The 23,179-nt window shown below is 47.1% G+C and overlaps 1 long non-coding RNA gene across 1 annotated transcript in view; it reads right to left on the bottom strand.

Annotated features, from left to right (window-relative positions):
- Nucleotides 1-23,179, bottom strand: part of LOC137535703 (uncharacterized) — a 394,317-nt gene that overhangs the window by 47,558 nt on the left and 323,580 nt on the right. The gene's annotated exons all lie outside the window — the stretch shown is intronic.

Here is a 23,179-nt window from a genome sequence, read left to right on the forward strand (position 1 = left end):
GTCACCAATCTGGCGCTTTTTCACCATGCCCACAGTGTACAGCAAGTACGCCACTTGCAACCACTGTCAGCGGAAGTTGAGCAGAGGTGCAGACCCCTTAAAGTTCTGCACCAGCTCGCTCATCAACCACCTTGCTGCGAAACATTTCCACCAGCATCAGGAGTTCCAGAGGCTGAAGGCATCTGGTGCTGGCAGTGGCACCACACCCATCACTGCACAGCCTTCAGCAGCAGCAGCAACAGCAGCCACCCGCCCTCCTGCTCCTCCAGCAGCACCAGCAGGAGTGCGGAAACGCACTGCTCCTCCCCCCTCTGCAACTCCTGCCGCCGACACTGAGGCCTGTTCTGGCAGCCAGTCCTCAGTGGCCTCCTCCGCTGTGTCTGCTGATTCCCGTGCCAGCAAAAGGCCACGCCAGAGCCTTTTGAGCGAGTCCTTCCAGGGGGTGGTTAGGGCTCTGCCTCCCAGCAGCCGTCGCGTGCGGCAGCTGAACGGCTTGCTGGCACGGGCCATGTGCTCCCAACTCCTGCCGTACACGCTCGTGCAGGAGGGGAGCGACATTCGTGCGCTGCTTGCTTGCGCAGCCCCAGACTGGCAGCTCCCCAGCAGACACTTTTTCTCCCGCAAGGCCATTCCTGCACTGCACCGCTTTGTGATGGCCAATGTGGAGCGAGGGCTGGAGCACGCGGTTGGTGAAAGGGTCCACGTCACCATGGACTCCTGGAGCAGCCGCTTCGGGACAGGCCGCTACCTGTCCTTCACTGTCCACTGGGTCAGCTTGGTGGAAGGGGGTGAGGATGGGAGAGCAGCAGCGGGCACAGCAGCAGCAGCAACACAGTGGGTGGTGCCACCCCGCAGGGTCAGGGGAACTGCAGCAGGTTCCTCCGATCCTCTGCCATCCTCCGGCACACCTGGCCAAACCCCCCGCCTCAGCAGCAGCGTGAAGGCCCGCCACTGCCAAGCGCTGCTGCACTTGGTCAGCCTTGGGAAGACCAAGCTGACGGCAACCCATGTGTTGGCCAAACTCCAGGAGCAGGAGAGGATTTGGCTGACCCCCAGAGGCCTCAGAGTCGGAGAGGTGGTGGCCGACAATGGGGCCAATCTGGTTGCCGCAATAGACAGGGGAAACCTGACCCACATCCCCTGTCTTGCCCACGTGCTGAACCTGGTGGTGCAGAAGTTCTTGCGCACCTACCAGGGGATGGGCGAACTGCTGGAAACGGCAAGGAACGTTGTGCGTCACTTCCGGCGCTCGGCTGCAGCCTGTGCGAGCCTGGAAGACGTGCAAAAGGAGCTGGATCTGCCACGCCATCGGCTGATCCTTGACGTTCCGACTCGCTGGAACTCCACCCTGGCGATGTTGGAGCGTCTGGTTGAACAGAAGCGCACTGTCAAACAGTACCTTGCCCTGGCCACTGTTTCCGCCGCTCAGAGAAGGGACAAGACCAGCAACATCCCGTCCATCGTCCCCGATGATGACTGGAGGCACATGCAGCAGGTGTGCTTAGTGCTGGCTCCCTTTCTGCAGGCCACTAACATGGTGAGCAGGGACCATGCTATGGTCTGCGAGTGGGTGCCCCTGGTTTGTCTGCTGAACAGGGCCCTCGATGCTTTGCTGGAACAGGGAGCGGCAGCCTTGGACCAGCAGGAGCGGCAAGCAGCTGCACAGTCCACCTCTGAGGGGGAGGAGGAGGAGGACTTGGTGGAGGTCCCTGACCTTGCTGCTGATGAGGGGGATCAGCACAGTGCAGCTGAGTTGGTGCGGGGGTGGAGAGAGGATGAGGCTGACGAGGCAGAGGAGGAGGATGAGGACAGCAGCACTGCCGTCGATGTGCCAGCAGACGTGGCCCGCCTCTTCCCAATGGCAGCGCACATGCTGACGTGCCTGCGCAGAGACCCCAGGGTGATCCAGATGAAGCAGAGGGAGGACATCTGGATCAGCATGATGTTGGACCCACGCCTCAAGGGGAAGTTGAGCCAGTTCCTGCCGCCTGCAGGAGGAGACCCAGCGCAACAAATAAGGAGCTTGCAGCAGGCCCTTGTTGAGCGCTTGGAGGAAGCCTTCCCCCAGCCTTCCACCCCCACTGTCCAGCAGCCAGCACAGAGGCAGCAGCAGGTGCCTGCATCCAGCAGCAAGCGCCCCACAGACCTGCTGTCTCTCAGCCACGAGCTCTACAGGACTGTAGAGGCTCCGGCAGCAGTGACTAGAGAGGAGGTGCATGCAGCAGCATCCTCCACCGGTCACAGCCAGCGCCTGACCCGCATGGTGGCTGACTACATGGGGTCCTACAGCGGGCTTGACAGCGATGCCCCTGTTGATCCCATGGAGTATTGGGTCAAGCGCCTGGAGATCTGGAGTGAGCTGGCGCAGTACGCCCTGGAAGTGCTGTCCTGCCCCCCTTCCAGCGTGCTGTCCGAGCGCTGCTTCAGTGCAGCTGGTGGTGTGGTCACCGAGAAACGCTCACGTCTGTCTCACAAGTCTGTGGACAGACTGACGTTTCTCAAGATGAACCAGGCGTGGGTGGAAGGCGAGTTCCTGGCCCCTGTTGTCGGCGAGAGGGGGACATGAACTGGCTAAGAACCATCGTTAATGTGCCTTACCACCCTTTACCACCTCCTGGCTCCTGCTCACTAAGCCAGCCTGGTTCACTTTGACTATTACGTCGCCTGCAGCCACACATTTTACACCTACAGTGGGCTGCTGTGTACTGCCCTTCTGCTGTCTGTCTGTGTTTCCCACTGCCAGGGTACACAGATTTACCTTCTGCTGCCACTCTGCCACCAGCTATTACGTCAAACAATAGCTATATATCTGTGTAATTTGTTTTACAAACAAAACCAAAAAACCATTAAAAAAAAAAAAAGGTTTAATTTTTCTGAGGTGCCCGGGTTGAAAACTGTGTTGTCCCAGTTGTGTATTGGACACGATGTGGGCTGCACGACCGCTGTCTGGGACCTCCTGTTGTGTTCATTTACGGCCTGGTATCACCGCTAGGTACCAGGGCTATTATGTCACGCTGCCTGCCTGCTGCCACACTCACACTACTCCTCCATTCCTCCTGCTGATGCTGCTGTCTGTCTGTGTTTCCCAACGCCAGGGTACACAGATTTACCTTCTGCTGCCACTCTGCCACCAGCTATTACGTCAAACAATAGCTGCTCACATTACTCCTCCATTCCTCCTGCTGCTGCTGTCTGTCTGTCTGTGTTTCCCAACGCCAGGGTACACAGATTTACCTTCTGCTGCCACTCTGCCACCAGCTATTACGTCAAAAAATAGCTATATCTGTCTGTGTAATTTGTTGTAAAAACAAAACTACAAAACCATAAAAAAAAAAAAAAGGTTTAATTTTTCTGAGGTGCCCGGGTTGAAAACTGTGTTGTCCCAGTTGTGTATTGGACACAATGTGGGCTGCACGACCGCTGTCTGGGACCTCCTGCCTGCTGTGTTTATTTACAGCCCTGGTATCACCGCTAGGTACCAGGGCTATTATGTCACACTGCCTGCCTCATTGACTGCCTGCTGCCACACACTCATCCTCCTCCTCCTGCTGCTGAATTTACCTCCTGCTGTCTGTGTGTTTCCACTGCCAGGGAGCACATACAATGGCGCTTCCAACATGCGTGCGCCACCAGCTATTTGTTACGCTCAAAAATAGCTGCATTTCTTTAAAAAAAAAATTTTGAAAAGAGAAATAAGTGAAGAAGAAGACGATATAGAAGAAGATGAAGAAGATGAAGAAGAAGAAGATGAAGATGATGATGAAGAAGAAGAAGATGAAGAAGAAGAAGATGAAGATGATGAAGAAGAAGAAGATGAAGAAGAAGATGAAGATGATGAAGAAGAAGAAGATGAAGAAGATGAAGAAGATGAAGAAGATGAAGAAGATGAAGAAGAAGAAGATGATGATGAAGAAGATGAAGAAGAAGATGAAGAAGAAGATGAAGAAGAAGAAGAAGAAGAAGATGAAGAAGATGAAGATGAAGAAGATGAAGAAGATGAAGAAGATGAAGATGATGAAGAAGAAGAAGATGAAGAAGAAGATGAAGATGATGAAGAAGAAGAAGATGAAGAAGATGAAGATGATGAAGAAGATGAAGAAGAAGAAGAAGAAGATGAAGAAGTTGAAGATGAAGTAGATGTAGAAGAAGAAGAAGAAGAAGATGAAGAAGATGAAGAAGAAGATGAAGAAGATGAAGAAGAAGATGAAGAAGAAGATGAAGAAGATGAAGATTGATGATGAAGAAGATGAAGAAGAAGAAGAAGAAGACAATATAAAAGAAGAAGATATAGAAGAAGATATAGAAGAAGAAGATATAGAAGAAGAAGATATAGAAGAAGAAGAAGAAGATATAGAAGATAAAGAAGAAGAAGAAGTAGTATATACAGTACTGAACAAATTTCTGGACACAACTTCTCTTTTCAACTTTTTTTTTTTAAAGGAACATCCCCACATAATCACTTGCTGTTGTTACTTGGAAAAAAAGAGGTTTCTTGCATCATTCACCCTCAAAACAAGTGTTGGAAGCTATTTAAGGCCATTTCGAATAGTCAGCTCGAATAATGAGCTCGAATACCGACTCGAATAGTGAGCTCGAATTCCGAGGTCGAATCGAATAGTAAAAATTATTCGACTCGAATATTCGAATGATCTCGAATAATTTACTATTCGAATTCGACCTAACTCGAATTTTGAAAAGGGGTATTTGAGCACCACTAATTGATGCTACCGTAGTGCCATCACCCCAGGGGGGCTCAGCAGTTTGGAAATATTTTACGGTGTGTGCCTCAGATAGGAGCAAAGCCATCTGTTGTCTCTGCCTCCAAAAATTGAGCCGTGGAAAGGCCAACACTCACGTAGGGACAAGTGCCTTTACGAAGGCACCTGGAGAAAAGGCACAAACAGCTATGGGAAGAACACCTGAGGAAAAGCAGCACCCCTCAAAAGACAAGCCACCCTCCTTCACCTCTTCCTCCTTCAGGTGCATCGTTTTCATCTGCTTTCTCCTTTGAACCTTCACAGACACCCTCCTTCACACCGCCTCTGCCCTTGAGCGGTTCCTGCTCCTCTGCCCACAGCAGTAGCCAGGTGTCCGTGAAGCAAGTCTTTGAGCGGAAGAAGCCAATTTCGGCCAGTCACCCTCTTGCCCGGCGTCCGACAGCTGGCGTGGCAGAACTAATAGCTCGCCAGCTATTACCATACAAGCTGGTGGAGTCAGAGGCTTGCCGTAAATTTGTGGCCTTTGGGACACCGCTGTGGAAGATACCAGGCCGCACTTATTTTTCACCAAAGGCCATACCCAAACTGTACCGTGCAGTTCAGAGGCAAGTGGTGTCATCTATTGCGAAGAGCGTTGGGTCAAGGGTCCACCTGACCACGGATGCCTGGTCTGCCAAGCACGGGCAGGGCCGCTACATTACGTACACAGCCCATTGGGTCAACCTGGTGACCGATGGCAGCAAGCAGGGAGTACATGGCTGCGCAGCAGACCAACTTGTGACACCTCCACGGCTTGCAGGCAGGCCTCCTGCCACCTCCTCTCCTTCTCCTCCAGCTACATCCTCTTCGCTGTCAACCTCCTCCACCTCCTTGGCTGAGTGTCAGTTGAACTCTAGCGATGCTGCCATCTCCTCTTCCTCTCCAGCTACACAGCCCCATCTCCCCAGAGCCTACGCTGCATGCCAGGTACGACAATATCACGCAATTTTAGACATGTCTTGCCTCAAAGCAGAGAGTCACACTGGAGCAGCTCTCCTGGCTGCTCTTAACAAACAGGTGGAGCAATGGCTGACCCCGCACCAGCTGGAGATCGGCAACGTGGTGTGTGACAACGGCAGCAATCTCCTTTCCGCTTCGAATTTAGGAAAGCTGACACATGTACCCTGCATGGCACATGTGCTGAATCTGGTCATGCAAAGATTTGTCTCAAAGTACCCAGGCTTAGAGGATGTCCTAAAGCAGACCAGGAAATTGTGTGGGCATTTCAGGCAGTCTTATACAGCCATGGCACGCTATGCGGACATTCAGTGGAAAAACAACTTGCCGGTGAGACGCTTGATATGCGATAGCCCGACTCGCTGGAATTCCACCCTGCTCATGTTCTCTCCCCTGCTAGACCAGGAGAAAGCCTTCACCCAGTACCTGTACAACTACAGTAGAAGGACACAATCTGGGAAGATGGGGATGTTGTGGCCCAACAGCTGGACACTGATGCGAAATGCATGCAGGACCATGCGGCCGTTTGAGGAGGTGACCAACCTGGTGAGTCGCGCTGAAGGCACCATCAGCGACTTCATCCCCTACGCTTACTTCTTGGAGCGTGCCGTGCATAGAGTGGTGGATGAAGCTGTGGAGGAGCAGGAACAGGAACAGCTACGGCAGGGAGATTCGTGGGAGCGATTTACATCCGAACCACATTTTTCCTCGACACCTGCGGCACCACAGAGGGGGGAGGAAGAAGAGGAGTCGTGTGTGGAAGGAGAGGAGTCAGACTCGGATGACGATTATGAGGAAGGTGTTTCTGTGGAGGAGGAAGAGGCGGCGGCGGCAGAAGAATAACCACAGCAGCCATCACAGGGGGCTTCTGCTGCTCCACGTTCCCGTGGTATTGTTCGTGGCTGGGGGGAGGAAGAGGAGTTGCGTGACGTCACTGTGGAAGAGCAAGAGGAGATGGAGAGTACGTCTGGATCCGACTTTGTGCAGATGGCCTCTTTCATGTTGTCCAGCCTGTTGAGGGACCCCTGTATAAAAAAACTCAAGGGGAATGACCTGTACTGGGTGGCCACGCTACTAGACCCTCGGTACAGGCACAAAGTGGCAGACCTGTTACCAACTCAACAGAAGGCGTAAAGGATGCAGCACTTGCAGAACAAGCTGTCAATTATGCTTTACAATGCATTTAAGGGTGATGTGACAGTACAACGCAATAAAGGTACCACTGGCACTGGCAGTAATACTCCTCCTCCTCACCAGTCCACGCAGGCAAGGACAGGACGCTCCAGCAATCTCGGGGTGATGTCAGACATGCGGACATTCTTTAGTCCAATGCCTCGCAGTAACCCTTCGGAATCCACCCTCCACCAACGCCTGGACCAGCAGGTAGCCGACTACCTGGCCTTAAGTGTGGATGTACACACTGCGACTGCGAGCAGCGAGGATAAACCCTTGCTCTACTGGTTGTGCATGCTTGACCTGTGGCCAGAGCTGTCCCAATTTGCCATACAACTTCTCTCTTGCCCTGCCGCAAGCGTCCTGTCAGAAAAGACCTTCAGTGCAGCTGGAGGCATTGTCACTGAGAAGAGAAGTCGCCTAAGTCATGAGAGTGTTCAGTACCTGACCTTTATCAAAATGAATGAGGCATGGATCCCTGAGGGCTATTGCACGACCAAAGACTAAAGGTGGGTACACACGTCAGATAAAAGTCTTTGGAAAATGAAAGATCACAGACCAATTTTACCCCCTTTCATGTAGTATGAGAGCCATACTCTACGCAGTCTATTCTATGGAGCTGAACTCCCCATCAGATAAAAATCTTTGCAAGATGCTGCACACAAAGATGCTGTACACATGCAACAGATCAGTATCTGCAAAAGATCAATCCCTGCAAAAGATCCATTCCTGCAAAATGCATTCATGGTCTATGACATCTGCAGATCCCATACACACCTTGTTTAATGGACATTCATCTGCAGATCAGACAATTATCTGCCGATCTGAAGATCCAACCTGGTGGATCTGATCTACAGATAATTGTCCGTTAAACAAGGTGTGTATGAGATCTGCAGATATCATAGACTATGAATGCGGTTTGCAGGAATGGATTTTTTGCAGGAACAGATCTTTTGCAGATACTGATCTGTTGCATGTGTACAGCATCTTTGTGTGCAGTATCTTGCAAAGATTTTTATCTGATGGGGAGTTCAGCTCCATAGAATAGACTGTGTAGAGTATGGCTCTCATACTACATGGAAGGGGGTAAGATTGGTCTGTGATCTTTCATTTTCCAAAGACTTTTATCTGACGTGTGTACCCACCTTAAGTCAGTCCCCACACACAGCATCTCTGCCTGCAGGCCGCTTGACTGCCTTCTCCGTCACCACCACCAGGGTCCAGGACTCTCGGCGGATTCCAGAATTTTTAAGGCCGCTGCTAGCAGCGGCCGCTATACTAATTTTTCTGGTGCGTGTACATGCCTGCCTAATTTTTCTGGCTGAACTGCAGGCGGCTGCAACAAAAAAACAAAAGGCATGTACATGTGCCCATCCCCCTTCGTGATCATTACCTTGCCGCGGTGAAGGGGCTTGCATATCACAATGAAGCAATGACCGCCGGCTATATGAGTGTCTCGGGTGGGGGTGGCACACCAAAGATAATAAGGTCGTTGTTTCATTGTGGTCAGACCAAATTTGATCAGCTGGACAGTCACTGTTCTGTCATTCAGCTACATCAGCCAGGCGACCATATGGGCTGAAAAGCCACCATCACCTGTACTTTCGTCATGGTGCGCACCAGTCCAGCACAGCAGTCACTACACAAACGGCTGTTTGCAGTCACTGCATACCTTTCACTGCATCTGTGACTGCACATTATACCTGGCAGTCAGTGCATAACTTGCACTTGAATGGATGGCAGACTTGCCCTCCATAACGGATTCCCGTTAAAGGATTTAAAGTTGATTCATTACAATTAGGGCCTCAAAAGGTCCTCCTAAGTCCTGTATTGTTTTTTTTGGTCACTACCTCGGGGCGGGCATGCCTGCCTGCTGCCCTCCTTGCCTGGATGTGTGGTGGGAGCTGTTTGTTAGGCTCCAACTCCGGACCAGAATCACAACAGGAAGGGTTCCCCCGCCATTAGCCATGGTCAGTGGTCCCGATGGAAGACTTGACCTCCATAACAGATTTTCACCGGATACCAACCTGGTGAATCGCAGTGAAGGCACCATCAGACTTGCCCTCCATAACGGATTCCCGTTAAAGGATTTAAAGTTGATTCATTACAATTAGGGCCTCAAAAGGTCCTCCTGAGTCCTGTATTGTTATTTTTGGTCACTACCTCAAAGCGGGCATGCCTGCCTGCTGCCCTCCTTGCCTGGATGTGTGGTGGTAGCCGTTGCTCAGGCTCCAACTCCGGAACGCAATACAACCATCTACAGTTCCAAACAATTTAAAAATACAACCATCTACAGTTTCAAACAATTTAAAAAAATGGCAAAAAACTTGCCCTCCGTAAAACATTCTTGGCAAATGCTTTCGACTTGGTTTGTCTTCCGCTGGGTCAAGGGTCCATCTGACCACAGATGCCTGGTCTGCTAAGCACGGTCAGGGCAGCTACAGCATGGGTCTCAGCAGGCTCCCACTTCGGGCCGGAATCCAACCTTCATTCCCCGCCCATTACCCGTGGATGTGGTGACAACAATGGCAGACTTGCCCTTCATAACGGATTCCCGTTAAAGGATTTAAAGTTGATTCATGACAATTAGGGCCTCAAAAGTCCTTCTGAGTCCTGTATTGTTATTTTTGGTCACTACCTCGGGGCGAGCGTGCATGCCTGCCTGCTGCCCTCCTTGGATATGTAGTGATAGTCGTTGCTCAGGCTCCACACTGGATTCCATCCCTCATTCCGCGGCCATTACCCGGGGTCACAAATGACAGACTTGCCCGCCTTGATATGATTCTCGTGAAAGGAATGTGGTGTCATCTTTGCCCACCATAACTGGTTCTCGTTGAAGGATTTAAAGTACATTCATTTCAAATACAGCAAGCCCTCGATAGTCCTCCTGTATTGTTATTTTTGGTCACTACCTCAGGGCGGGCGTGCATGCCTGCCTGCTGCCCTCCTTGGATGTGTAGTGGTAGCCGTTGCTCAGGCTCCACACCGGATTCAAACCCTCATTCCCCAGCCATTACCCGTAGTCACAATGCCAGACTTGCCCGCCTCCATAGAATTCTAATTGAAGCGGTACTGAACAAGTACACAGCAAGTAGAAAATGTAATTTAAAAACAAAACGTAAGCTTTTTACCAATGCCATGGAAAGTTGAGAAGGCAGTCACACATTAGCTGACATCACTGAGTGAGGAAGAGCAATCTCGCCATGTTGCGCAGTAGTCCAGCATGGCCGTCACTACACAAACAGCTGGTAACGTGCGGTGTGTTACACAGTTAGTTTGTGAAGCAGTACTCTAATTACACTACCTGATTGATGTATACACATGCAAGATGTTTTAAAGCACGTTAGGCCTGCAATTTAGCATTCAATGTGATTTCTGCCCTTAAAATGCTGTTTTGCGTCACATCCAGATTTTTCCCCGGGACTTTTGGCATGTATCCCACTCCGCCATGCCCCCCTCCAGGTGTTAGACCCCTTAAAACATCTTTTCTATCACTTTTGTGACCAGCATAATTTTTTCTATTTTTCAAAGTTCGCCTCTCCATTGAAGTCTATTGTGGTTCGCAAACTTTTTCGCGAACCGAACCTTCCGCGGAAGTTTGCGAACCTAAAATCGGAGGTTCAGCCCATCGCTACAGTGGATGACAAGTACTCCACAAAGCACAAAGCTTATTGCAAACTGCAGTGATCACTACTGCTGTTCTTGCACTGCCTAGTAGAGATAGCCCAAACATCAAATTTTTAGTTTGCAAATCTCGAACATGAATTTCCACAAAAATTTGCTAACAGACTGTTTGCAGCGGACGCTATAGTCTTTAATGGCAGGTGAACGGCTGCTAAATTTAGTGGTTAATAGCAAAGCACCCTTATGTGCTTAGGTGCTAGAAACACCAAACTTTTAGGGTATATGAAGTAGGGTTGCCGCTGTATACCGGTATGAACAATGTACTGGCTTCATTCTACTTCCTGTTCTTGCATCACATTTCCCTGAAACAGCGCCCCCTGGGCGCTAATACAAGATGATGCAAGACTAGGAAGTAGAATGAAGCCAGTACAGCGTGAAGGACCTGGCAGCCGGCAAGTGAGTATTTATCCCTATCCTTGACTTCCTATGCTGAGAGCACCTACTACTGGCTACACCTATTCCTGGCTACCTATATAGCGGCCACCAACCCTGGCTACACCAATCCCAGGCTACCTATGCTGGTGCCACCTACTACAGGCTACACCTATCCCTGGCTACCTATGCTGCGGCCACCTACTACTGGCTACACCTATCCCTGGCTACCCATGCTGTGGCCACCTACTACTGGCTACAGAGGGGGGGGGGGGGCCCAGGTCCAAATAATTGTATAACACCGTATACCGTAATACCATGGGGTTTTTTTTGACAGTTATACCGGGGAATTTCATATCCTTGCAACCCTAATGTGGAGAAGAACAGTGGGTACAAGAGGAAAAAAAAATCAAAAAGGCCCTATAGTTTTTGATAAAATCGATTTTAAACTTCTCCTTCTGAATGTGAGGAAAGTTATAATGGCCGCTGACTTTAGTGGTTAATAACAAAGCCCCCTTACATGCTAAAAACAAAATTTGCTGGGTATGTGGAGGACGACAGTGAGTACAAGAGGAAAAAATATTTTTCAAAAAAGACCTTACATTTTTTGAGAAAATAGATTTTAAAATTCTCGTTCTGTGTTTGGGAAATGTTTCCCTGGCCGCTGACTTAAAGGATACCCGAAGTGACATGTGACATGATGAGATAGACATGTGTATGTACAGTGCCTAGTACACAAATAACTATGCTGTGTTCCTTTTTTTCTTGCTCTGTCTCAAAGTGATAAATATCAGGTATGTAAGTGGCTGACTCAGTCCTGACTTAGACAGGAAGTGACTACAGTGTGACCCTCACTGATAACAAATTCCCATTTTTATCTCTTTCTTGTTCTCAGACGTCATTTTCTGCTAGGAAAGTGTTTTATAGATGGAAATTCTTATCAGTGAGGGTCACACTGTAGTCACTTCCTGTCTGTGTCAGGACTGAGTCAGCCACTTAAATTCCTAATATTTAACTATTTCAGATAGAGAAAGAAAAAAAGCAACACAGCATAGTTATTTGTGTACTAGGCACTGTACATACACATGTCTATCTCATCATGTCACATGTCACTTTGGGTATCCTTTAAGCAGTTAATATCAAAACCCCCTTATGTGCTAGAAACACCAAATGTGCTTGGTATGTGGAGGAGGAAAGTGCATGCTAGTTGAGAGGCTATGGCTGAAAGTATTAGACACACAGAATCAGCAGGAGAGTCAAGCAACTGGTATTATTTTAAAAGGAAAAATCCATATTCTTCTCAGTTTAAGTTCCCGTTTAAGCCCCTCCGGTGGCCTCAAGGCCAATCTCCGAGATGTTACATCAGAAACAAATGTCAGAAATCTGAAAGGGTCAAGCACTGTGTGTGTATATATGTATTTCATCTGTACTTTATAACAGTCAGAACACACACACAACATGCATACAAAGATATATTTATAAAGAGTGGTGATCAGAGATGTGCCTGTTTATTTTTGCTCTACATTCACCGGAATAAAATTCACATTTCACATTTTCACAAGATGAGAACTATTCACAAAACAGCATAGATATTTCAGATGATAGGAATTTTTGCACATACATTTTTTGAATTGAAACATATTTTCTCATACCCTACTAACATCAATGTATTTCTGCAAGAGATATATTTTGGAAAAAATGTAAAAATGCGAGATCAGGGAAATATAGAATCCACAGTGACCCAACTAAGCAGTAATATGGTATGGAATTTAAATTCTAAGAAAATAAAATGTAAATGAACATAAAATCATTAAGTAAAAGACTCTGTAACAATATAATAAAGTGATAAATCTAATATGACATCAGTAAAAGACTATACAGCATAAGATAAAATGGCAGTCAGGGAAAAAAAGACTATCTTTTAACATTTTAAGCCTAGAAGGCAGAAACCATTCAAAGTATATATGTAATGTGTCTCTCGTTGTAAAGTCATCCTATTAAACATGCCCCCTCTGGGGTCTTAGTACACACAATCAAAAGCATAAATCTGATCTCATCATATAATCTGCCATGTGTCAAATGTATACAATAAGATAGAGGATTTCCCAGCATGGCATAGTTTATAATATTATTGCAATTCTATTTCTGACATAAAATGCTTAGCATATATATTTAAAGGGCTAAAGTGCCTGAACACAGATTTATTTCTCAAATGTTACCTTTAAGATTCAATTTTAACAAAATAAAGATTTTCTAACTTGTAACTGCCCAAACTTAAAAGTCTGTAAGATTTTATCATTTTTATCACTTAACCACTTGAGGACTGCAGGGCTAAACCCCCCTAGTGACCAGGCAATTTTTAGCTAAATTGGCCACTGCAGCTTTAAGGCCAAGCAGCAGGGCCGCACAACTCAGCACACAAGTGATCCCTCCCCCCTTTTCTCCCCACCAACAGAGCTCTCTGTTGGTGCGGTCTGATCGCTCCCCCCATGTTTATTTTTTTTAAAATAAATATTATTGTTTTTTTTTTTTTTTTAAAAAAACCCTGTTTCTTTAAGTTTATTCCCTCCCTCCCTCCCCACAGCCAGCCAATTATGGCGATCGGCTGTCATAGGCTTCTGCCTATGAGAGCCCATCACTCTCTTGTCCCCCATGGCTCATCGCAGCGCTGCACCTAGTAAATAGACGGCGTGATCGCCGTCTAACAGTCTCCCGAGCAGGAATAGCCGCTCGGAGACTGAAGGCGGGGCGGAGCTCTGCCCTCCGAGCATGAGATGCGCGCACACCATGCGCGCGATCTCATGCAAAACAGAGCCCCAGGACTTTACGCCAATTGGCGTTAGGCGGTCCTGGGGCTGCCGCCGCGGCCACGTCTACTGGCGTGACGCGGGCGGCAGAAGGTTAACATAAAAGTCTTAGATAACATAATAGTCTCATTCCTTAAAGGGGAACTTCAGCCTAAACAAACACTGTCATTAAGTTACATTAGTTATGTTAATTAGAATAGATAGGTATTATAATCTCTTACCCACCCCGTTTGAAAAGAACAGGCAAATGTTTGTGATTCATGGGGGCTGCCATCTTTGTCATGGGGGCAGCCATCTTTTTGGTTGAAAGGAGGTGACAGGGAGCAGGAGACACAGTTCCAACTGTCCTGTGTCCTGATTACCCCTCCCAGCTGCACACGCTAGGCTTCAAATGTCAAATTCAAAATGTAAAAAAAAAAAAATGCACCTAAACAGCAGAACGAGAACAACATCATCAGAAATCCCATCATGCTTTGCACAGCATTAGGGGAAAATGCCTGGGCAGTTTTTTTCTGTGCAGCTAAAAATGAGGCTTGTATAAGAGAAAAAAAGTTCTGATGCTGTGAAACAGTTAAAGAAACACCAGGCCTTTCCAGTGCTGCTGAGTCAATTTTTAGTCTGGAGGTTCACTTTAACTGTTGGTACCCTCTGCTAAGCCCTCCACTTGCTGCCAATTGCCCAGTGGATTCAGTAAAACCCATCTCCCCCATATATCTTTTCAATAATTTCTTCGATATTCTCAACCACAGCCTACACTCTGTAAACCTACTACTATGGTGATCCACTAGAATCACCCCTTCACATTCATGTATACAGGGCTTCTCACAAGTTTCTTCCCTTCTCTAGAATTCCATCCCACTACACATTAACAATTTACCAGTTGGAGAACATTTTGAGTGATATGATAGTGCTGTAGAAGAGAATAATGATAATTACAATTTAAGTTAAACTATTGATGGTTGCGCAGTTGGTAAATCCAATCACAGAGGCAAATCATTTCCCTGTTATTTCTTCTTGCAGTTAATGGATTATTTAGGCACCATTACCTTACCATGCCTTCTAATTCAAATCAGACCTGTAATATAGCTCCATTTAAAGGGATCTGAGCAACTCCTGCTTTCAAATGGCTGAAAGGGCTGCCATGTTTAAAGAAAACCCAAGGCGGGGTTCTAGGAATGAAATCCCAATACAGAGGCTGGGTCTGCCTAAAGAGCCCAGCCTCTGTTGCTATTTAGATTCCCCCAAAGCCCCCCCTGCGCGCTGTGAGACCCCATAATTCACAGCCGAGCTGCCGACACTGAGCGTGTCAGCAGCGGCTGAGTTTACCTTTGTAATGCCAGTCTCCACTCTCCCCCGCCTCCTGCATCGCTCCAGTCCCCGCCCAAGTCCCTTCCCTCCACGCTGATTGGAGGGAAAGGACGCGGGCGGGACCAGAGCGATGCAGGAGGCGGGGGAGCAGCCGAGACTGACAGGAGGAGGTAAACACAGTGCGCACAGCGCAGCCGTGAATTGTGGGGTCTCGCTGAGTGCAGGGGGGGCTTTGGGGGAATCTAAATCGCAACAGAGGCTGGGCTCTTTATGCAGACCCAGCCTCTGTATTGGGTTTTCATTCCCTGAACCCGGCCTCCGGTTCTCTTTAAGAAGCTACTCTCCCTGCTCCCTTTTCACTGTAGTTATCCAGCCTTGGTGTGACATGCAACAAGTCACTTATCTTATTCTCTTTGAAGTACAGTCTTCCCCCTCCTCCCACCTCCCTAATGCTTAATGAGTTTGTTTGAATTTTAAGTCAATTAGAGTCCTTATCAGCCTTCCATTGTCTGTTGCTTTTGACCAATCACAGGCGGAGAAAGAGGATTACTGCCTGTAATTTTTAACCCTAAAGGTAACCATACATTGAGCGAATTTCGTACGATCGATCGATCCTTCGATAATTTTTTTTTTCCCACAATGCATTATTCGATCGTTTGGGAATCGATCTGACAGCGCTTTTGTATCACCGAATTTCTTTCGATGGATCGATTCCCGTGCATCGAATCGAGCACGGGAATCTTTTATTTTGCAAACGATTCGTACTCGATCGTTGTTTATTTCCCTGGAACTGATATCACTGATGTCACTAATCACGCCCCTTCCATGATGTCACTATCATGCCCCTTCCTTTTTTCAGTGTGACTCCGCCTTCCATTGTTCATGCTCCCTATTGTTCTTGCCATGTGGTTTTGCCTCAGTGTGATTCTGGTGTGGAGAGAGAGCAAGGTGTTCCAACATGATGTTGAACGATTGGGATGCTGAGACATTGGTTGTTGCTGCGTATGTTGCTGAAGTCATGCAGCAGCAACCCAGCAGAAAGAGAAAAAGGAGAGTGTGGAGCAAGAATTGGCTTCTGCAGCGTGAGCGATATTCAGATGTAAGGTTGTTGAGTGAATTGGCAGAGAATAATCCGGAGGACTATCGCAATTATCTCCGTATGTCGCAGGACAATTTTGTTTTTCTGCTTGAGAGAGTGCGTCCCTTCATCGAAAGGCAAGACACAAGGCTACGTAAGGCTATTTCTGTAGAGGAGCGTCTGACCGCCACTCTGCGGTTTCTAGCCACAGGTCGGAGCTATGAAGATTTAAAGTTTTCAATGGCAATTTCTGCACAGGCACTTGGCAGAGTTATCCCTGAGACGTGCCAAGCTATCGTAGATGCCCTGATTCGGGAGTACATGCGGGTAAGCAATAGTACAAGTAGTTTCGTCTGTGGTTGTAAGTAATGTGTGATATGCCACCCCCCCCCCCCCCCCCCCCCTGGCGGACTGATAATGTTTTCATTGTGATGTAAGCATGTATCATTTATGCCTGATGTATGTACTGTAGTTATAGACCACAGCATGCGTAAAGAAAGAAAGCCGCATGTTTGGTAGTTGAGAACATGGGGCCTCATTCTGTCGTTATTATCATAGCTCTGTGAGTGTAGCGCTTGTTATTGGGGTATTTTGCAAGCATTTTTGATGTGGGCTTGCGTGCATCGTGTTGTGTTGCACGATGCTGCGCTAATACAAGTCAAGGGATCACTGCATGACAAAACGGTATTCAGTTAACGTGCACAAAAGAACTCCCTGGCCTGCCATGACCCTGCCATTACCACGGCTTTGTATCAGGGGCCGTTGTGCGGCAGTCCAATATGGTATTGTACCCCACTAATGTTGTATATGTTTTTTTTCGTTCAACAGATGCCGAATACTCCGGAGGAATGGCTGGCAATTGGTACACAGTTTAACGAGATGTGGCAGTTTCCAAATTGTGGAGGAGCACTTGATGGAAAACATGTTAGGATTGAGGCCCCACGTAAATCCGGTTCACTTTATTATAACTATAAACGGTTCTTCAGCATTGTGTTAATGGCCCTTGTGAACCCACGTTATGAGTTCATAATGGTGGACATTGGAAAACCCGGGCGTATGTCGGATGGTGGGGTGTTGGATCGCATTCCTTTTGGAATAAATCTGAAGCAGAAACTGTTGCCATTGCCTCCAAATGAACACACGGTAGCTGGAATGAACTATGCTTTTGTCGCTGATGAGGCCTTCGGACTAGGTGATCACCTGTTGAAGCCTTTTCCCTTAAAGTCATTGACAGTGGAACGCAAAATCTACAACTATCGCCTGTCACGGGCAAGAAGAGTGGTGGAAAATGCCTTTGGGATAATGGCACAGCGTTTCCGGGTGTTCCACACATCTATGAAGGTGGCGCCACACAGAGTGGAGGTGGTTGTTTTTGCTTGCTGCATTTTGCATAACTTCTTGCGCAGACACAATGCCGCTGGTTACATTCCACCTCTGTCTGTGGACACTGAGGACTTGAGCACAGGTGTGGTTACTCCCGGTGCATGGCGTTCCGATCCTGTCGCACTGACTGATATACAACCTGCACAGCCTGTGCGTTCCAGCGACCGTTCGCAGGAGAACCGTGAAAACTATGTAGAGTATTTTAATGGTGTTGGCGCAGTGTCGTGGCAAAATGATTGTATTGTATGACTTTAATTTTGTGTACTAGTGTATATTGTGAAAGGGGCCATCTGTACTTTCTGCCTGATGACTCCTTTCTTTGTATAATGTCATGTCAACTTTTATTTTTTTGGGTTCATGCCACAACATAATACAATATGTTTTTTCCCTTGTATGTACCTTTCCACTTCCTTTGAATGTTGACCGCTATATAGCAAGGTGTATCGAGACATTGGGAGATAGGTAATATCTATAGATCTCTCTCTATCGAGCTATATAGCTGTCTGTACACAGCGAGCTGTGTAGATGTCGCTTTAATAATACCGAGCAACATCTACACATTACAAGATATACTTACAAGATCGCTACAGCTAGCTGTGTACAGACATCTGTACAGCTAGCTGAATATGCAGCGAGCTGTACAGACACAGCTATATAGCAAGGTGTATCGAGACATTGGGAGATAGGTAATATCTATAGATCTCTCTCTATCGAGCTATATAGCTGTCTGTACACAGCGAGCTGTGTAGATGTCGCTTTAATAATACCGAGCAACATCTACACATTACAAGATATACTTACAAGATCGCTACAGCTAGCTGTGTACAGACATCTGTACAGCTAGCTGAATATGCAGCGAGCTGTACAGACACAGCTATATAGCAAGGTGTATCGAGACATTGGGAGATAGGTAATATCTATAGATCTTTCTCTATCGAGCTATATCGCTGTCTGTACACAGCGAGCTGTGTAGATGTCGCTTTAATAATACCGAGCAACATCTACACATTACAAGATATACTTACAAGATCGCTACAGCTAGCTGTGTACAGACATCTGTACAGCTAGCCGAATATGCAGCGAGCTGTACAGACACAGCTATATAGCAAGGTGTATCGAGACATTGGGAGATAGGTAATATCTATAGATCTCTCTCTATCAAGCTATATAGCTGTCTGTACACAGCGAGCTGTGTAGATGTCGCTTTAATAATACCGAGCAACATCTACACATTACAAGATATACTTACAAGATCGCTACAGCTAGCTGTGTACAGACATCTGTACAGCTAGCTGAATATGCAGCGAGCTGTACAGACACAGCTATATAGCAAGGTGTATCGAGACATTGGGAGATAGGTAATATCTATAGATCTCTCTCTATCGAGCTATATAGCTGTCTGTACACAGCGAGCTGTGTAGATGTCGCTTTAATAATACCGAGCAACATCTACACATTACAAGATATACTTACAAGATCGCTACAGCTAGCTGTGTACAGACATCTGTACAGCTAGCTGAATATGCAGCGAGCTGTACAGACACAGCTATATAGCAAGGTGTATCGAGACATTGGGAGATAGGTAATATCTATAGATCTCTCTCTATCGAGCTATATAGCTGTCTGTACACAGCGAGCTGTGTAGATGTCGCTTTAATAATACCGAGCAACATCTACACATTACAAGATATACTTACAAGATCGCTACAGCTAGCTGTGTACAGACATCTGTACAGCTAGCTGAATATGCAGCGAGCTGTACAGACACAGCTATATAGCAAGGTGTATCGAGACATTGGGAGATAGGTAATATCTATAGATCTCTCTCTATCGAGCTATATAGCTGTCTGTACACAGCGAGCTGTGTAGATGTCGCTTTAATAATACCGAGCAACATCTACACATTACAAGATATACTTACAAGATCGCTACAGCTAGCTGTGTACAGACATCTGTACAGCTAGCTGAATATGCAGCGAGCTGTACAGACACAGCTATATAGCAAGGTGTATCGAGACATTGGGAGATAGGTAATATCTATAGATCTCTCTCTATCGAGCTATATAGCTGTCTGTACACAGCGAGCTGTGTAGATGTCGCTTTAATAATACCGAGCAACATCTACACATTACAAGATATACTTACAAGATCGCTACAGCTAGCTGTGTATAGACATCTGTACAGCTAGCTGCATATGCAGCGAGATGTACAGACACATCTATATAGCAAGGTGTATATAGATAGATATATATATATATATATATATATATATATATATATATATATATATATATAGATATAGATAGATAGATATATATATACACATATACACATATACATCACTATCAGAATACTATACAGGTATGGTTAAAAAAAAGCAAGAAAAATAGGTTTGAGACAATTTTTATTGTCAACAATAATAACAAAAAAACAAGCAAGCAATGTAAGCAGTCATGCAGAGCACCCAAAGTACAATCACAAGTATAGTGGCCGCAGCCCTGCGCGTCTATCAGCGCGTATCTCCGCCTCTCCCCCCGCCCCTCTCACGGGCCACAGCTACAGCCATTCGCTGTGCCCCCCTGCGCAGCAACATCACAAAGGTAAAAAGCGAGTTCAGAGTGTTCAGTTTACAAACTGTGGTAGCTGTTTCCAGGTTCATAGTTGTACTGCATTTGTGAAGGCTGACTATAATGTTGTGGTTGTGCCATCTGGTTCCTGTTATACTGTGCATTATTTTGAATATGACTTGACGTGGAAGGGAAATAAGTTGACTGCTGCGAAGACAATGGGCTTAGGAGTTCTCGTGGATTATCGACGTTGAGTTTTTTCCGTTCGGCTAAGTACAAAAGTTCCGTTAGCACAACCTGAAATGCTGTGCTCTGGTCAGGGTCCATCAGCCGCATTTTTTTGGCAACCGTTTGAGCAATGGTATCATATTGGTCCATCTCTCTCCCCTTGACAAATTGCTCTAAAAAGCCCCTCGCCTCCCCTCCACTTGTTGGTGTTGCAGTAGATTTTCTTTTTCGTCCACTGCCTCGGCATGGTGGAGTTGACGGTACTTGCGTGGCGAGGGACTGTGGAGTACTACTGCTACTACCAGTACTGGTACTTCCCTGGGTGAAGCTGTGATTCTCTTCTTCGGTGGGCTAAAAACATACAAACAAAACAATCTTTTAACATTTATGACAATAAACAACAGTCCAATGTGGGTGAGTCACAAAATGGTGCAAAAACTCCCCCCCCCCCCACAAATTTCCGCAACCGGTGCAATGCCCCCCCCCCCCAGGTGTCATCACGGCATTGTGATAATCGCCATGGCCATGCCCGAACCCCAAACAGGACATCATGTTGTAACCGGCATTTCCTGCTTTGCGTTCGGACGTGGCCATGGCGATGATCGCAATGCTGTGATGACGCCTGTCTTTTCATCCCCGGGGACAATGGGAGGGGTGGGGGAATGCGCTGTGGTTGGAGCCATCATGATAGGCTAGGCTAGCTACATGAGCACAAACCAAACCAAACATTACATAAAGGCACTCCGCCACCATGGTTAAACGCCAAGGCGGTTAATTTGGCCCACAAACAACCCCAATAACACGAGGGACCAAACAAAAAAAAAAAAAGTAATAACCTTACTACTTACAGCGCTGCTGTCAAGCAGGTCCAACTCCGGAGATATACATCTGCCGCTGTCCTGTTCGTCCAGATACTCCAAGCGCTGCGTATTGCCAATTGACGGATGGTCTAAATCTTGGTCTTTGACAAAGCTTAAAAGTGGGTAGTACCATAAACGACATTCGTAGACGTCGTCTGCTCCTGCACCTGATCGCTTGCTTTGTTCCTCCTTATAGCTTTCTTTTTTAAAGACAGTGCGCAGGTTGGCGATTTTGTGTTTCACAAAACTGACATTTGCCTCAGGTAGAATTGTACGGCAGTATTCGGCAAGGGCTTGGTAATCCCGTTCTTTCACATATTTGTTTGCGTACTCCTTTGAACTGGTTTTCCACAAACTCGGCCTCTCACGGTACATCTCGATAAAAATGCGCATCTGCTCCTGTGTCATGGTCCGATTAGCTTTTCGAGCAGGCATCCTAAAACAATAAATATTGGTTAAAAGATGCATACCTTTGCATACAGGTTGCACAGCACACATCAAGCACAGGGCATATGGGGTGGGGGATGCGCCCTGACCAGAGCCATCATGTAGCTAGTGCTAGGCTAGGTACATGGGAAAAAATAATTAATAAATAAGAAAGTCAACATTGAAACAAAAGAGAACAACACAACAGTACATGTTTTTACCTTGCTGTTTGTGAGCTGGACATGTTGAAGAAGACAGTGCAGAAAATCAGCCGTTTCCACCTCACCAAGCAAACTGAATGTACCTCAAACAATCACAACAAACACAAGGTTTTAAAGTGTATTGCAAAGCATCATGGGTACAGTGGGTGGGTCGGTCCAGGAATTCCACATTGAAAAAGCGATTCTTTAATGAATTCTGTAGGGAAAAGTGCTAGATTCAGTACTTGATTCCAGAATGCAATAAATAAACATTTAATTTCGATCATTAAATTATTCCGGGGGAATCGTTTTTGGATTCTCGTATGCCGATTATATGCCGCGTGGGTCACGTCTGGGACGTTACGTGGGGGGCGGAGCCAGAAGCGTAGACAGGCGCGGCAAGCGGCCATTACACCACTCTGCTGGCAGCGCGCGGCACTGAAAGACACGGCGGCAGCGTCTCTGAACAAAGAAGAGGCCTTGCCGATCACAGCCACGTGCCAACACAAAATGGATGCTGCTGCAATGGCAAAGGCCAGTATGACAGGGGAGAAGGACGGCTACTCTGCGGAATGCAGAGGGGAGGCAGGTGTGACAGGGGAGAAGGACGGCTACTCTGCCCAATGCAGAGGGGAGGCAGACATGACAGTGTCCCAATTGGGTTTGGGAAATAAGGAGCCATTTGATGGAGGACCAGTGGGATTGCAACGGTGTGCAAAAAACAAGGACCCAAAAGATCCTGCACAACGCAAAAAGGTAACACCTGCTGCTGCTCACTGGTTTTCAGTCAATTCAATAGCAGGAGGTGCAGGCCCACACAAAACAAAGGAGGCCTCAGTGGAGTCAATTCCGGCAGTAACAGAAGGCAAGGCCTGCACAGATGGGATGCAAAAAGTATGTGTACAGTACAGACGTCACACAAAGCAGGGCAACAGAAATGTGAAACCACCCTGCACATTAAAATCTACAAATATCAAGACACCCAGAGGGTATCATTCATCCACACAGTCGCCTTCTAACAAGGTCCCTAAAAAAAAAAAGGCATCCACAGTTACAAAAGCCACAGCGAGGCAAGCGAGCTCACCTCGTACACAGTGTAGCAGTAAAAAAGACAACAAGGGACATATCATTGGTGTTGGGGAAGGTGGGAGCAAAACATCAGTAAAGAAGAAAAATAGTCCTAGTAGGTGCTCATCCTCTGCAGCAACCCAACACGGGGAAAAAAAAAGTATGGCGGGCTGCGTCAACAGTCGTGAAACAAAGCATGCTGATCGAGCGGATGTTGGGCCCAAAGTAATGAAACAGTCCTTTGGCGAGGCAATAAAACAACCAGAAGTGCTCATCCGCAAAAAACAACGGCACACACACACAGCCAGGCG

Source organism: Hyperolius riggenbachi, chromosome 10 (assembly GCF_040937935.1).
Source record: "Hyperolius riggenbachi isolate aHypRig1 chromosome 10, aHypRig1.pri, whole genome shotgun sequence".
NCBI lineage: Eukaryota > Metazoa > Chordata > Amphibia > Anura > Hyperoliidae > Hyperolius > Hyperolius riggenbachi.